The sequence below is a fragment of the Thalassophryne amazonica genome, chromosome 19 (genome assembly GCF_902500255.1).
Source record: "Thalassophryne amazonica chromosome 19, fThaAma1.1, whole genome shotgun sequence".
Lineage (NCBI taxonomy): Eukaryota > Metazoa > Chordata > Actinopteri > Batrachoidiformes > Batrachoididae > Thalassophryne > Thalassophryne amazonica.
Window position 1 is genome coordinate 28,813,286 of NC_047121.1, and position 14,899 is coordinate 28,828,184.

The following is a 14,899-nucleotide window of genomic DNA, read 5'->3' on the forward strand; positions in this document are numbered from 1 at the left end:
GATCCGGATTGGCAGACATCAGACATCTCCGATTGCTCATTTTTAGTAAATTTACAAAATCATCATTAAAAAAAAAAACAAAAAAAAAACTTCACATTGTCATTATGGGGTATTTTGTGTAGAAAAACGAATGAATGCAAACAAAATCCGACTGTGTGTGTGAATGCAAAGCATCCTTGTAAAGAGCTTTGAGCTTCTGATCAGATGGAAAAAACACACACACACTATATATATATATATATATATATATATATATATATATATTATATATATATATATATATATATTATATATACACACACATACACACTCATTAACAGTGGTCTTTCCTTGATATATATATATATAACTTCAGTTTTCAATATCACTGTACTAAAAATCAACCTGAAAATAAAAAAAATACAAGGTAGAATTTAAACTTAACTACCCCTCCCCCCTTTCAAGGACATGTCTCAAAACACCTGAATGGCACTACCTGAGAAACTGGAGTAAGGTGAAGAGCACCTGAGGACGGAAAACGTCATGGCCATTGTCCAAATATTTATGAACCTGCATGTACATTACAACTGAAATTAAATTTTTCATTGAAAAAAGAAAAAAAATTCTCATCCTTCCTTTATACAACCATTCAATATACAACAACTGGCAAAAATTATGGAATCATTGGCCTCGGAGGATGTTCATTCAGTTGTTTAATTTTGTAGAAAAAAAAAAAGCAGATCACAGACAGGACACAAAACTAAAGTCATTTCAAATGGCAACTTTCTGGCTTTAAGAAACACTAAGAAATCAGGAAAAAAAAAAAACTGTGGCAGACAGTAACGGTTACTTTTTTAGACCAAGCAGAGGGAAAAAAAAAATATGGACTCAATTCTGAGAAATAAATTATGGAATCACCCTGTAAATTTTCATCCCCAAAACTAACACCTGCATCAAATCAGATCTGCTTGTTAGTCTGCATCTAAAAGGAGTGATCACACCTTGGAGAGCTGTTGCACCAAGTGGACTGACATGAATCATGCTCCAACACGAGAGCGTCAACTGAAACAAAGGAGAGGATTATCAAACTCTTAAAAGAGGGTAAATCATCACGAAGTGTTGCAAAAGATGTTGGTTGTTCACAGTCAGTTGTGTCTAAACTCTGGACCAAATACAAACATGGGAAGGTTGTTAAAGGCAAACATACTGGTAGACCAAGGAAGACATCAAAGCGTCAAGACAGAAAACTTAAAGCAATATGTCTCAAAAATCGAAAATGCACAACAAAACAAATGAGGAACGAATGGGAGGAAACTGGAGTCAACGTCTGTGACCGAACTGTAAGAAACCGCCTAAAGGAAATGGGATTTACATACAGAAAAGCTAAACAAAAGCCATCATTAACACCTAAACAGAAGAAAAACAAGGTTACAGTGGGCTAAGGAAAAGCAATCGTGGACTGTGGATGACTAGATGAAAGTCATATTCAGTGATGAATATCAAATCTGCATTGGGCAACGTGATGATGCTGGAACTTTTGTTTGGAGCCGTTCCAATGAGATTTATAAAGATGACTGCCTGAAGAGAACATGTAAATTTCCACAGTCATTGATGATATGGGGCTGCATGTAAAGTAAAGGCACTGGGGAGATGGCTGTCATTACATCATCAATAAATGCACAAGTTTACGTTGATATTTTGGACACTTTTCTTATCCCATCAATTGAAAGGATGTTTGGGGATGATTGAAATCATTTTTCAAGATGATAATGCATCTTGCCATAGAGCAAAAACTGTGAAAACATTCCTTGCAAAAAGACACATAGGGTCAATGTCATGGCCTGCAATAGTCGGATCTTAATCCAATTGAAAATCTTTGGTGGAAGTTGAAGAAAATGGTCCATGACAAGGCTCCAACCTGCAAAGCTGATCTGGCAACAGCAATCAGAGAAAGTTGGAGCCAGATTAATGAAGAGTACTGTTTGTCACTCATTAAGTCCATACCTCAGAGACTGCAAGCTGTTATAAAAGCCAGAGGTGGGGCAACAAAATACTAGTGATGTGTTGGAGCGTTCTTTTGTTTTTCATGATTCCATAATTTATTCCTCAGAATTGAGTGAGTCCGTATTTTTTCCCCCTCTGCTTGGTCTAAAAAAGTAACCGTTACTGACTGCCACAATTTTTTTTTTCCTGATTTCTTATAGTGTTTCTTAAAGTCAGAAAGTTGCCATTTGAAATGACTTTAGTTTTGTGTCATGTCTGTGATCTGCTTTTTTTCTACAAAATTAAACAACTGAATGAACATCCTCGGAGGCCGGTGATTCCATAATTTTTGCCAGGGGTTGTATAACCAACAACCCACTCACATTATAAACTATAGAGAAAAGCCAAAATTGCTCCCATGGAGAGTTCACCAACTGGAGGAAATTATAAACACACCACATGCTGTTCTGATGTTGCATTGATCATAATTTCCATTATCTTTTTGCCAGTCATGTTACTGTGGGTTAATGAGAGACTGATGATACCAAAAAATACTTAGAAGCAAGTCACACTTGATTCATTACTGGACCACAAAGCTCCTCTATGCAGTCTCCAATTCTCTCATTTAGGAACAACTTGCTCGTCTCAACATGTCTCACTAAACATGACTCCCGAAAAACTAAATTAAAGACAATCTTTGTAAGTATATGGTTCTTGGGCAGTGAACTGAGTAGTCTGTAAAAAGGCAGAAACTTGACTAACCTCCACAGCTGATTGGGAGACAATATCAGCATTTACCATTTTTACCCTTTTGGCAGTTTGTCAGCAGTATTATGTCAGACCTTTGTGACATCCCACCACTCCACAACATAAAGATGCAACAACAGCAAGCAAAAAGAGGGGAGAAGCCAAAAGAAATGGCAGTTTGTTTCTGTAGTGGAGGTCTCATACAGTGATCAAAGTGGGCCATGAAAAAAATAAAATAAAATAAAAAAAAAAAAGCCTGAAAGTTTTTGGCATCAGCCAAAGTCCCTGGCCTGGGGGGGGGGGGTTCTCCCCCAGAAAAATTTGAAATCTTCACACACATACGGTCTGTTAGAAAAGTATCGGACCTTTTTATTTTTTGCAAAAACCTGATGGATTTGAATCACGTGTGCTTGCATGAGCCAACCTTGAACCTTTGTGCGCATGCGTGATTTTTTTCACGCCTGTCGGTTGCATCATTTGCTTGTAAGCAGCCTTTGTGTGAGGATGGGTGGAGTCTCTCGTCGTTTTTTTTCTTTGCAAGGAAATGGCGGAACAACTGGAGCAGCGCGACTTCAAATTTTGCCAGAAACTGGGCCACAGCCAGGTGGAAACCATTCGGATTATTCAGACGGCTTTCGGTGACGATGCTCTGGGCATCACACAGATTAAGGAGCGGTACAACCGGTTTAAAGACGTCCGCACAATGGACAGCGCGCCGCACTCCGGTCGGCCATCAACATGCTGAAATGACCGGATCATTTCCAAAGTGAACGCTGTGGAGATGTGGGACCGTCGTGTGATTATCCGAGAAATTGCGGAAGAGGTGGACATCAGCACTTTTTCGGCACATTCCACTGTGAAAGAAGATTTTGCCATGAAAAGAGTGGCGGCGAAATTCATCGGCACGAAGCTGATGGTGCAGCAACAGCGCCTCCGTGATGAAGCCTCACAGGACATGCCCTGACATGCCCAGCTCTTGCACCATTCGGAAGATTCAGACGGCTTTCGGTGGCTTTTCAGTCGTGTGACTATCCGAGAAATTGGTGAGAATTCATGAAGTAGTTTTGCACTTAATCCTTCAAAGTGTACCTTATTCAGAAAGTCAGGGTGGGTGGCTCCATTTTGTCAAACAACTTCTGGTATGCCACTGCATCGATGATTAGCTACGTGGGAACACAGTACGCAAGAAGTGCCCAAACATGAGCAGCATTAATTGTTCAGTTGTTGGGTGCCACAACAACTGGAAGAAAAGGAAACTATTGCTTTCAGAACGATGTTTTGAACATGGAAAGGAGAGATCTGAGAGCTGTGGACGAGCATTTAACTTGTTCCCTCCTTCATTGAAAGATGAGGATCTCCGGTGCTGGCCAAAGGCGTTGAATTTAAAAAATCCACCCAAACATCCCGATGTCTGTTCTTTTTATTTTATGGAGAAAAAACCCCCCACACCACTGGATCTTTACCCAGAGAAATGGTTGGACTACAACACTCCGTTGAAGAAGCTACGGCGAATGCTTGTGAGACAAACGGGTAGGCTGTGTTTGTAGCCTTAGCTGCTATCTAATTTACTAATTTTCTGGCGTTTGATACAACCAAGCACTGCATGAAATATTAACGTTACGTAATCTTGGCATTATGGTGCTACGACTTGTCGGGTAGTATTTTAACTTGACTGCGCTTTTATACGAGCTCCGCAACCGCTGTGCGGCACAGAGCTCGTAGCTCCTCATAGCCAAACCGTCCACACCGAGTGACAACACAAAGTAGGTAAAAATAATCGAAGCCACTTTTTCATGTCATCTTCCCACTCTTATGACCAGTGGGTGAGCCAGAGTCAATCCTGTTGAGCTTTTCAAAAGGTTTTTGTTTCTACCCATGTAATATTTTCCATTGTTCTATACTGAAAACACCGCTCACCGGAAGTCCAAAGACAAAACGGAAATGCCTCTGTTGTAAAAGTGGGCGGGGCTGAACAAGGTGAATATAAAGTGAAATCTTGATCCAGAATTCAGATCACCTCGTCGACAGCCCAATGTGTGTCCATGGTGAAAATGTGGTGAGAATCCATATAGTAGTTTTGACGTAATCCTTCAAAGTCTATATAAAGTGAAACTTGATCCAGAATCTGGATCAACTCCAAAATTTAACAGAGTCTTCCATGGCTTAATATGCATCTGTGTTGAAATCTTCTTCAAAAGCTGTGCAATAGTTTTGATGTAATCCTGCTAACAGTAATACTTCAAAACCTATATAAAGTGAAACCAAATCCAGATCACCTCCAAAATTGAATGTAGTCTTTCTTGGTCTATCTGTGGTGAAAATTTCATCAAAATCCATGCAGTAGTTTTGATGTAATCTCGCTAACAGACAGACGAATAAATAAATGCTGATTTTATTACACCCACCAAGGACGGAATAAAATCAAAGACTTACCGAGAGTGTTAGCTTGTCTATATAAATGATGATTAAAAAAATGCCAGGTCAGCGTTTTGGTCCTTTTGGTCGAACCAGCCCCATTTGAATTTATTCATGATGAAATTTAAAAAGGGTCCCTGCAGCAGAACAACATTACCTCCATGTCCTTTGTCGTTTTAACATACGTGGGCTCACGATAAAATCTTTAACAGCATCGTGTTACATTATCTCAGATCAGGATGTGAAAACGTGAGGCTTAATATACACTGTGGCGTCTCATCAGAGATGTTTCCAAACAATTTTACAAACAGCGTGAAAACACTCCACAGTCTAAATCTGACGCATGCCAAGAAAACAAAAAATAACCTTTCTTCCAAGTTTATTGGTGGTTTGCAAACCAACATGGTGCATTACCACCACCTACTGTTTGGGTGTGGAGCATTAATGGATTCTGACGTATGCTCTCAAAAATAATCCGGAAGGTTCACCACGCAAGTAAAAACCTGGATTTCTGGGAATTTCAAGAAAACTTTAGTCATCTCTTATGAGTTGCACTACCAATAGGTAGGTTTGATTCTCAATCATGCTACTTATTTGGGTCCTTGAACAAGACACTGCATTGTCCTAGTCAATATAAATAGGGATCAACTTTGGCTGGTGAAGTAAAACGAGTTGGACTGGCATCCCCTACCAGGGTAACTTAAAAGCTTCATTTCAATGTCATTTTTGTGTCATACTGAGGCAAAATAAATAAGTCTCAATACTCAGTCACTGTCAAAATACTCAAGAACCTGGTTAACATATCTGACATAAGTCAAACCAATCTCCATACAAGTGAACTGAAAACAGGTGCACAGAGGAACCCTCTAAAACAGAAATAACTGGCATATTCACCTCTTCTCAAATGGATTGCTGTTGCGTGTTCTGGATGTGTTCTCGAGTCCACTATCCTAAACACAACAGCAGCATGCGGCCCAACAGCTACTATAAAGTGACAGCCAGCAGCTGCTCTCTGTGTCAGGTCCATTTACATGGCAAACACAGTGTCTGCACTTAGCCAATCAGCTGCTGCAACACTTTTCTTGTGTCTATATAAGGCAACATGTAATCAATAGTTCTGGAATGCCAATGATGAGTGAGTGCACACATTCTGGAACAACTGTAGTGTGTAGGTGTCACATTTTGAGGGCAACACAGCTACACAGACTCCTGCCATGTCCAGTGTGGCTGCATTCAGACTGTAAACAGCCGCACTGGAGCCAAACATCACAAGACCAGACTCTGTGGGAAACCAGAGGATGTGTGGTGGACTGCTGACCCATCCACAGCGTGCTACGCCTTTTCATCAAACGCCTGCTGGGATATGGTCCAGCCCCACATGATCCTCAACAGGATAAAGTGGAAAGTAAATAAGACATGGATTGCCTCATTTTCTTTCAGCTTTAGTCTTACAGCCTCAAATCTAACTTGTATTGGTACAACCTAATTATCACATATCTTATCAGCAGCAGGGGATCACACCTACTTTTATTTTAGTTTCCATTATATACCAGCTGGGCAGGGTTTAACCACATCTACAGTTGACTGGTTGGTAACTGAAAGACACAATCGATCAGCCTGTGTTATTAACAATACAGCAAATTACCCAGAATTCCTCTCCATGCTGAACCTGTAATTAAATGTTATAGAAGAAATGATCAACCATCCCTTCACATCTCTCCTGTCCTTGCTCAGGGTTTTGGACTGCATTTATATTGTGCTTTTCCATCTGAATCTCAAAGCACTCTACAAGGACGCCTTGCACTGTGAGGATTTTGTTGGCATTCAATCTTTTTCCCCATACTGCTTACAACCTTACAGCCTGATCCCAAAATGAATGAAATTCATTTTTTTTCCCTCAAAATTCTACACACAATACCCCATAATGACAATGCGAAAAAAGTGAGATTTTTGCTAATTTCTTAAAAATAAAAAACTAAGAAATCACATGTACCCCATGTACATATAAGGTCCCACAGTTGACAGTGCATGTCAGAGCACAAACCAAGCATGAAGTCAAAGGAATTGTCTGCAGACCTCCGCAACAGGATTGTCTCAGGGCACAAATCTGGGGAAGGATACAGAAATATTTCTGCTGCTTTGAAGGTCCCAATGAGCACAGAGGGATCCAACATCTGTAAATGGAAGACGTTCAGCTGCACCAACTCTTCCTAGACCTTGCACTCGTGTAATAACAATGACAATAAATCTCATCCGTCCATCCATATGACGCTGCTGTGGACCGAAATGATGCATGCACAGTGAAGGCAGGGCGGGCTGATTTTTAGGGGAGACCATTCAGTCGGCAACACTGGCACACCTCTCAGAAGAAGTACCCCCTCCAAGGAGCTCAACAGATTCTATGCCACTATCTCCCCAACTGCGCTTTGCTCAGGACAGCACCGTGTACACACACTCCATCCTTAACTCTTGATATTTCAGTGATTCTTTCAGTGTATGCACTTCAATGTGCACAGAGTGTGCAAAAGGCTGCCTCAAGCGTATCAGGGTCTGTACAGATCATGGATCGACTATGGTCCATAACACCAATAGCAAGTTCTTAGCTTGGGGAAGTTCTACCAGATACAAATCGATTCAAGGCCATGCAGAGACAGAATGAAAACAAACTGAGGTCAGAGATTATGCATGATGAAATCAGGACTATGTACCTCTGACAAAGTCACAGACCTATACAAATGCCTTATAGGGCTACATGAATACATAAAAAGACACACTGATTATTGTGGCAAATGTCAAGACTGTGATATGGCAAAGGTACGGTCACATAGTGTTACTGTTAAGTCTAAGTATTTTAGAAGGTGACCAATTTTGGAATTGTGTCTCTGTACGTCACAAAAATAGTGTTGAAATTAAAATAAATAAAATCAAGATATTCTTGTAGTATAGACTTTAAGCTTTTGCAGGAGGGCATGCGTGTGCGCAAACATGAGCTTTTGAAAAGACCGGAAGTTGCCTTTGACCGCGTGTGATGCGCATGCACACCGACATCTGTGAGATGTCTTGGAAATCACTCCAGAGGTGTTATCAGGTTACAAAAACAGCTTTTTCAGTCTTAGAAGTGTTTATTTCTCTCTAGCTTTTATATAATATATGAGAAACATGTTAGATTTACACAGAAATGGAAGCGGTTCCGGAACAGAGCGGATTCTGCCATGCTGGATTAGAGAGACCAACCAGTGACGTCACGGTGCCTCTCTACTCTCATTGGCTGTCACTGTCCTTCCCAATACCCCCCCCCCCCCCCCAAAAAAAAAGCAAATTTGCATGATTTATGCCATCGGCCATGAAGTTAACAATAGGAAACAGAATGTGACCTGTTAAAATAGGTCAAGGTTAACCATCTTTGAACTTGTCCAAGGTTTGTGTCCCAAGAATATTCTCTGTGTATTTGAGGACCCTGGCAGTAATAAGACTGGACTTATGCTAAGCACAAACAGATGGACAGATAGTCGGATGGACATACACACACACACACACATACATAGACACACACACATAATAAAATAAAGATGGCCTTCGCAATACCCAAAGGCCATATTTTGGCCCCAGGTAATAAACCATACTGTAAATTGCAGGATGGCACACACCTAGCAAGTAATATACCAGTGTCAATATTATTACTATACTACTACTGAGTATTAGCTGATAGAGATGTTACTTCTGCTCCTAGTGAGCAACATTGCACATTTTAAAAGGAAATAATTTTAGAAATTTATTGCATCCACCAAGGATGTAATAAAATCATCTCTGTTTATTTGTCTGTCTGTTAGCAAGACCACATCAAAACTACTACATGGATTTTAATGAAATTTTCACCACAGATCAGACAAAAGAAGACTCCATTAAATTTTGGAGGTGATCTGGATCCAGATCCTGGGTCAAGTTTCACTTTATATAGGCTTTGAAGGATTATGTCAAAACTACTTCACGGATTCTCACCAAATTTACACTACAGATACATATTAAGCCATGGAAGACTCCATTAAATTTTGGAGGTGATCCAGATCATGGATAAAGTTTGTCTTTATAGGCTTTTAAAGATAATGTCAAATTTTGAATTTGAGTTTTGGAGGTGATCTGGGTCCGGATTGGCAGATGTCAGAAATGATCGATTGCTCTTGTTTATAATATGTAGAAGCCTGGGGGTCTTCCTATAAAATTCATTAATTTTCTATTCACCTTATTTAGGAAGTCAGGGTGGGCGGCTCCATTTTAGTGTCCGAACATCAGCAGCATTAATTGTTCAGTTTGTGGGTGCCACAACAACTGGAAAGAGGAAACTATCGCTTTCAGAACAATGTTTTAAACATGGAAAGGAGAGATCTGAGTACTGTGGACGAGCATTTAACTTGTTCCCTCCTCCATTGAAAGAGGAGGATCTCCGGTGCTGGCTAAAGGCGCCGAGTTTGAAAAATCCACCCAAATGTCCCTATGTCTGTACTTTTCATTTTATGGAGAAAAAAACCCCATACTACAGGATCTTTACCCAGAGAAATGGTTGGACTACAACGCTCCATTGAAGAAGCCACGGCAGATGCTCATGAGACAAACGGGTAAGCTGTGTTTGCAGCGTTAGCTGCTATCTAATTTACTCATTTTCTGGCGTTTGATACAACCAAACCCTGCATGAAATAACACCATACGCATATTAATGTTACGTAATCTTGGCATTACAGTGCTACTACTTTTCGGGTAGTATTTTAACTTGATAAAGCTTTTATACGAGCTTCGCACCGCACAGCGGCGCGAAGCTCGTAGTTCCTCATAGCCAAACTGTAGTCAAAATAATCGAGGGCCACTTTTTCATGTCATCTTCCCACTCTTATGACCTGTGGGTGAGCCAGAGTTGTTCCCTTTGAGCTTTTCAAAACGGTCTTTGTTTCTACGGTTGTAATATCTATATTGAAAACACCGCTCACCGGACGTCTTAAGACAAAACGGAAATGCCTCTGTTGTAAAACTGGGCAGGGCTGAATAAGGGGAATACTCATTCCATTTAAGGGGCGCAGGGGAGACAGGTGTGACGGGGCCTTTAAAAAGAGTAAACAGTTGTTTGACATAAATGGCTTCACCCAACCACTAACCATGAGTGTAAAACAAAGTTTGTGTTATCATTCATATTATCTAAAAAATGGCCAAAAAAAAAAAAAAAAAAAAAAAAAAAATCTGCCAGGGTATGCAAACGTTTGAGCACAACTGTATAGACAAACAATTTAAAGATTCCACTTCACCCATCCTGCGTATCTATGGAAGTGGGAGGAAGCTGGACCACCTGGCGGGAACCCACGCAAACATGGAGAGAATATACCAACTCCACACAGAAAGGACCCGGCGAGAAGCGACCTAAGGACTTATTTAATTAAAAAAAAAAAAAAGTATAAAAGCTCAAAGGTTCAAACTTTATCACAGCTCTGAATATCTTTCTGCTGTTTAAAATGCCAAACAGCAGTCTTCTGATCAGCATAAGTCATTTGTGCTTGTGATGAGTCAATTTCAGAGGAGCACTCTCAGTTCAATATTTCTGCAGCATTAAGAACATTTTTGGATTGTCAGCAGTCGTACACATCTTAACTTTTGTCATTGCTGTTTTATGCAGACTATCTCCAGCAGCTTATCTTCTAAGCATGCATGAAGTTCATTTTGTGTTTAATCTGAGTGTTTCAGAGTCAGGCTGACAAAGCATTTGAGAACATTGCATGATGTTCAGTACTAATGACCAAAGATTTTGACAGCTTTAGTCGTTTTACCTAAGTGGACAAGGAAGATATTCGTCGGTACATCCTTTTCAAATACTAAAAGTAAATTAATCAGCAACTATTTTGATAACAGATTAATCATATTTAGCCATTTTTTTAAAGAAATATCCAAGTTCTCTGACTTCAACAACTTAAATATTTTTTGAATCATTCAACTAGTTTTTTTTCCCCTCCCCTCTGGCAGTCAATGGAACATCCTCAGGCTGTGAACAGTTAAATTCATTTAGTTTATATAGTGCCAAATCACAAAAAAGCTGCCTCAAGGCGCTGCACACAAGTAAGGTCTAACCTTACCAACCTCTACTGCAAGTACACAGGCGATAATGGTAAGGAAACACTCCTTCTGATGATACTGAGGAAGAAATTTTAAGCAGACCTGAACAAAATAAGACATGAAGGCACCATCTTGAGCCCTTGAAAATACTGCAACATTTTTTGGACCCAACTGATTATTTTCTCAAATCAATTATAAAAATTGTTACTTGCAGCCTTATCGTAGGAGGAAATGTAGCAACAGAGTGAAATTACTGTAGCAAACTGCAAAACATCAGTACATTTATGTTGCAAAGTTGTATTTTTTAGCGCACAAAAATGTTAAAGATTGGATGAAATGTTTCTAACCAATATTAATTTACCTATAGATAAATTTGATTTAGCATTTTGCCCACAGAAAAGTAACTGAGTGCAAGTTGATGTATCTACTTGTTACAGTAATAAAAAAACAAAACAAAAAAAAACAAATCTTGGCATTCATGAAAGCTACCCATTTGTTTCTCTATACGCTTTCAATGTAATAGTTAACCTTTTTGAATAATTAATCACTTAAAATAATCTTTATTGAAAAGATTTGGTGAATTATATCTCTGACACACACACACACACACACACACACACACACACACACACACACACACCTTAACACTGACCCCTGTCTCAGCATTCCTATTCATGCACAAACATCAGAATGACATGAAATTAAAACCTAATTTGTGTGCATTCATGCACAGATGCGCAATCTGTTGTCTAGAGCAGACTCTAGCAATTATCCGTCTACATACACATGTAGAAACAAAAACCAATACAGCTATTCTCATTTTACAGATGCTGGCCTGGGAGTGAGGACGGAATGTTAATAATAATCTTTTAAATATGCTCCTCCCGTGTCCTGGAACAACCGAGAGAGGGATCTGAATTTGGAAGAGCTGATTTCTGTGGGGGAATTTAAGTACAATTTAAAGGATGGAGAAAACAGCTCCCCTGATCAATATGATTGCTTTTAAATTTAGCCAAAATATGACAAAAGGTAAAAATAGAAAGTTTTTTAAAAACACGTTTAAAATGTTTGAAAAGGGTGTACAATGTGTGAAAGAAAGTTCTTTAAAAATGTTTACAACGGCTGTAAAATGTGCAAATGCATAGACAGTTCCTTAAAAACACATTTAAAATAAGTTTAACATGTGTAAAAGAATAAAAAGAAACACACAAAGATGTTGAAATTGTGTGTATGTGTGTCGGCGGTGGTGGGGGCACGCAGCTATTCATTTCTTCTGAGGTGGGGGGCTCACTCTTCCACAATTGGAAAACCCCTGATAGCCAATTGATACTGTGGCTTCCCTCAGTAATTGTGCGCAACACATTTATGCACACACTTTAAATGCAATTTTTTATGCAGCCCTCTTTGCAACAGATTTACAACAGTTTTTTATACTTATGTATTTTTTTTTTCCTTTTTCTTTTTGTAGACACACTAAAATGAATTTTGTGCTGTTTTCTCGACTCAAGTGTCTATTCACGGTGAGCTTTTCTTCCGTCTCGGCACTGTTCTGTGTGCCCCCTTCACAATGTGGATTGACCACAGCGCCGGGGAACTCCGATGGTTCTCCGTTTCACAGATGGAGGGTACCGCCAGACAAGGCGCAATAAATAAATAAATAAATAAATAATTCAATAAAACAGTCCTCTGATCTGCAGGCTTTGTAGTGCTTGCGCTTAGTCATGATTCACGCAAACAAAACAGCTGACGTCATTTGTGAACTTTCCCTGTGGAAATGGTGCTCTTAAGCCTTTGTGTGATGTCAGCTATTCCGCCAATAACCCTTTATTTTTGAGTGAGTTCACCAGACCAATAACATGCGAGTCTTGCACTTTGAATCATCGTGAGATGCATGCTTTATGGGATTACACAGGAAAGCAATGGAGACAAGAGAAACAACTCCACGTGGATGCAAACCAACAAATTGCAATAAATTTAACAAAATTACCTGAGAAAACAGAGTGAACACCCTAAACTTGAAAAATAAAAGTCGGCATGATATTAGAGATTGTAACAACCTACTGCTGCGCCACAATTGCATACTGTCACGGTATCAATGGGAAGGTGGAATTCACGCAAAAAATTTTAAATCCTATGAACTCGTCCATCTGTAGCATTTTCAGTGCATTATTTGGGACTTAATATATTAAGTACAATCTTGTTATATAAAGCACAACAAACCATGTCAAGCTGCACTTTAAGAACATCAGCTGTTTAATCCAGTGTCAGAGCCTGATAGCTGGGTCAAAGAGCAGTGCAGCTGAGTCATGTGACCCCCCCCCAACGAAAATAATCACTGAAATGGCTTAAATTTTCATATTTTCGATTCCTGTGCCTTCTTTCCCAGTAATAGAAAGTACAGTAGAAGCTACGGTCCGGGGTGAGCCATACTGTACATGTATGCATATGTACTGCTGTAGAAGACGTACCTCACTGAATTTTCATTGAAGTGTGCTGTATCACACGCAAACCGATTACACCCCAGACAAGCTGGTAGCCAGTTTGTTAATCAGCGGCTCGAGGCAAAGTTCAAAGTGCTGCCAAAAAGCACAGTTAAGGTCCTCTGACACTTGCACGCACTCTGCCGTGCACGAGAGTAAACTAGTCTTGAACTTGTAAACTCGACGCAGCTTTGTGCAAGTGCGCAAAGAAAATTTCGAAATGTTCAAAATCTTCATTACGCACTAATTACGTGAACATTACGCAAACAATTCAAAAACACTGCATGTGAGTGATTGCATCAGCACACTGCATCAGAGCTGAACGATTATAACAAGATGTTAAAATTTAACATAAAACATACTTTTACAGCAGCTCACAAGAAGGAAAGAACATGCAACTTTTACTAAGCCATTACAATATAAACATGACAAATAATTACCTTTCTGACTGTTCCAAATGCTTTCTTCACCTCCTCACGCGCGAGAGAAAAGCTGCACCTGGAACAGCCCTCTGTGATTCTGGAAGCAATTAGAGGTGTTTTCAACAGCCATCTCGAAGAGAAAATGATTAATCTGCTACAGAATAACTATTTTATATACGCAGCGTCCAGCGCGTGGCAGCCAATGGAACAAAGCACACAGCAGGTGGGATCGCCATGACGATGTGCGTGCAAATGCGCAGATCAAAGTCGTGCAAGTGTCAGGGCACATTTACCCGTCTGCACAGCTGCTGATCATTGAAATTGCAGGACAAATAAGATCTTGGCTCACAACAAACTGTCTTGTTTTTGTCTCCGCCGGCGCCTTCTTCATCAAGCAGCCACAAAAGACCACGAAAATGGCACACGTTTGTGGAAAGAGCACAAAATAACCCATATGACAAACTGCAAATCACTGCTAAAAGTAGACAGTCGTAAAGTGCAAAACACTGAGGAAGACACCCAAACACAAAAAGTACAGCACACTACTTCTAACAAAGTGGGAAAACTGACTTTTTCCTCAGATCTTTAACTGGCAGCTATAGTTTTAGTTTAATAACCTAGTGTTTCAAAGGTCTGCCACATCTATAATGGTACAAAATCCACTGTGACTACCTACAAGGTAATACACCTGATTGCGTTGCACAGACACTGCACCATGTTGTGATTCAACAAGATCGAGATACACAGACACACACCTAAGAAAAACTAAAGGAATACTTTGCC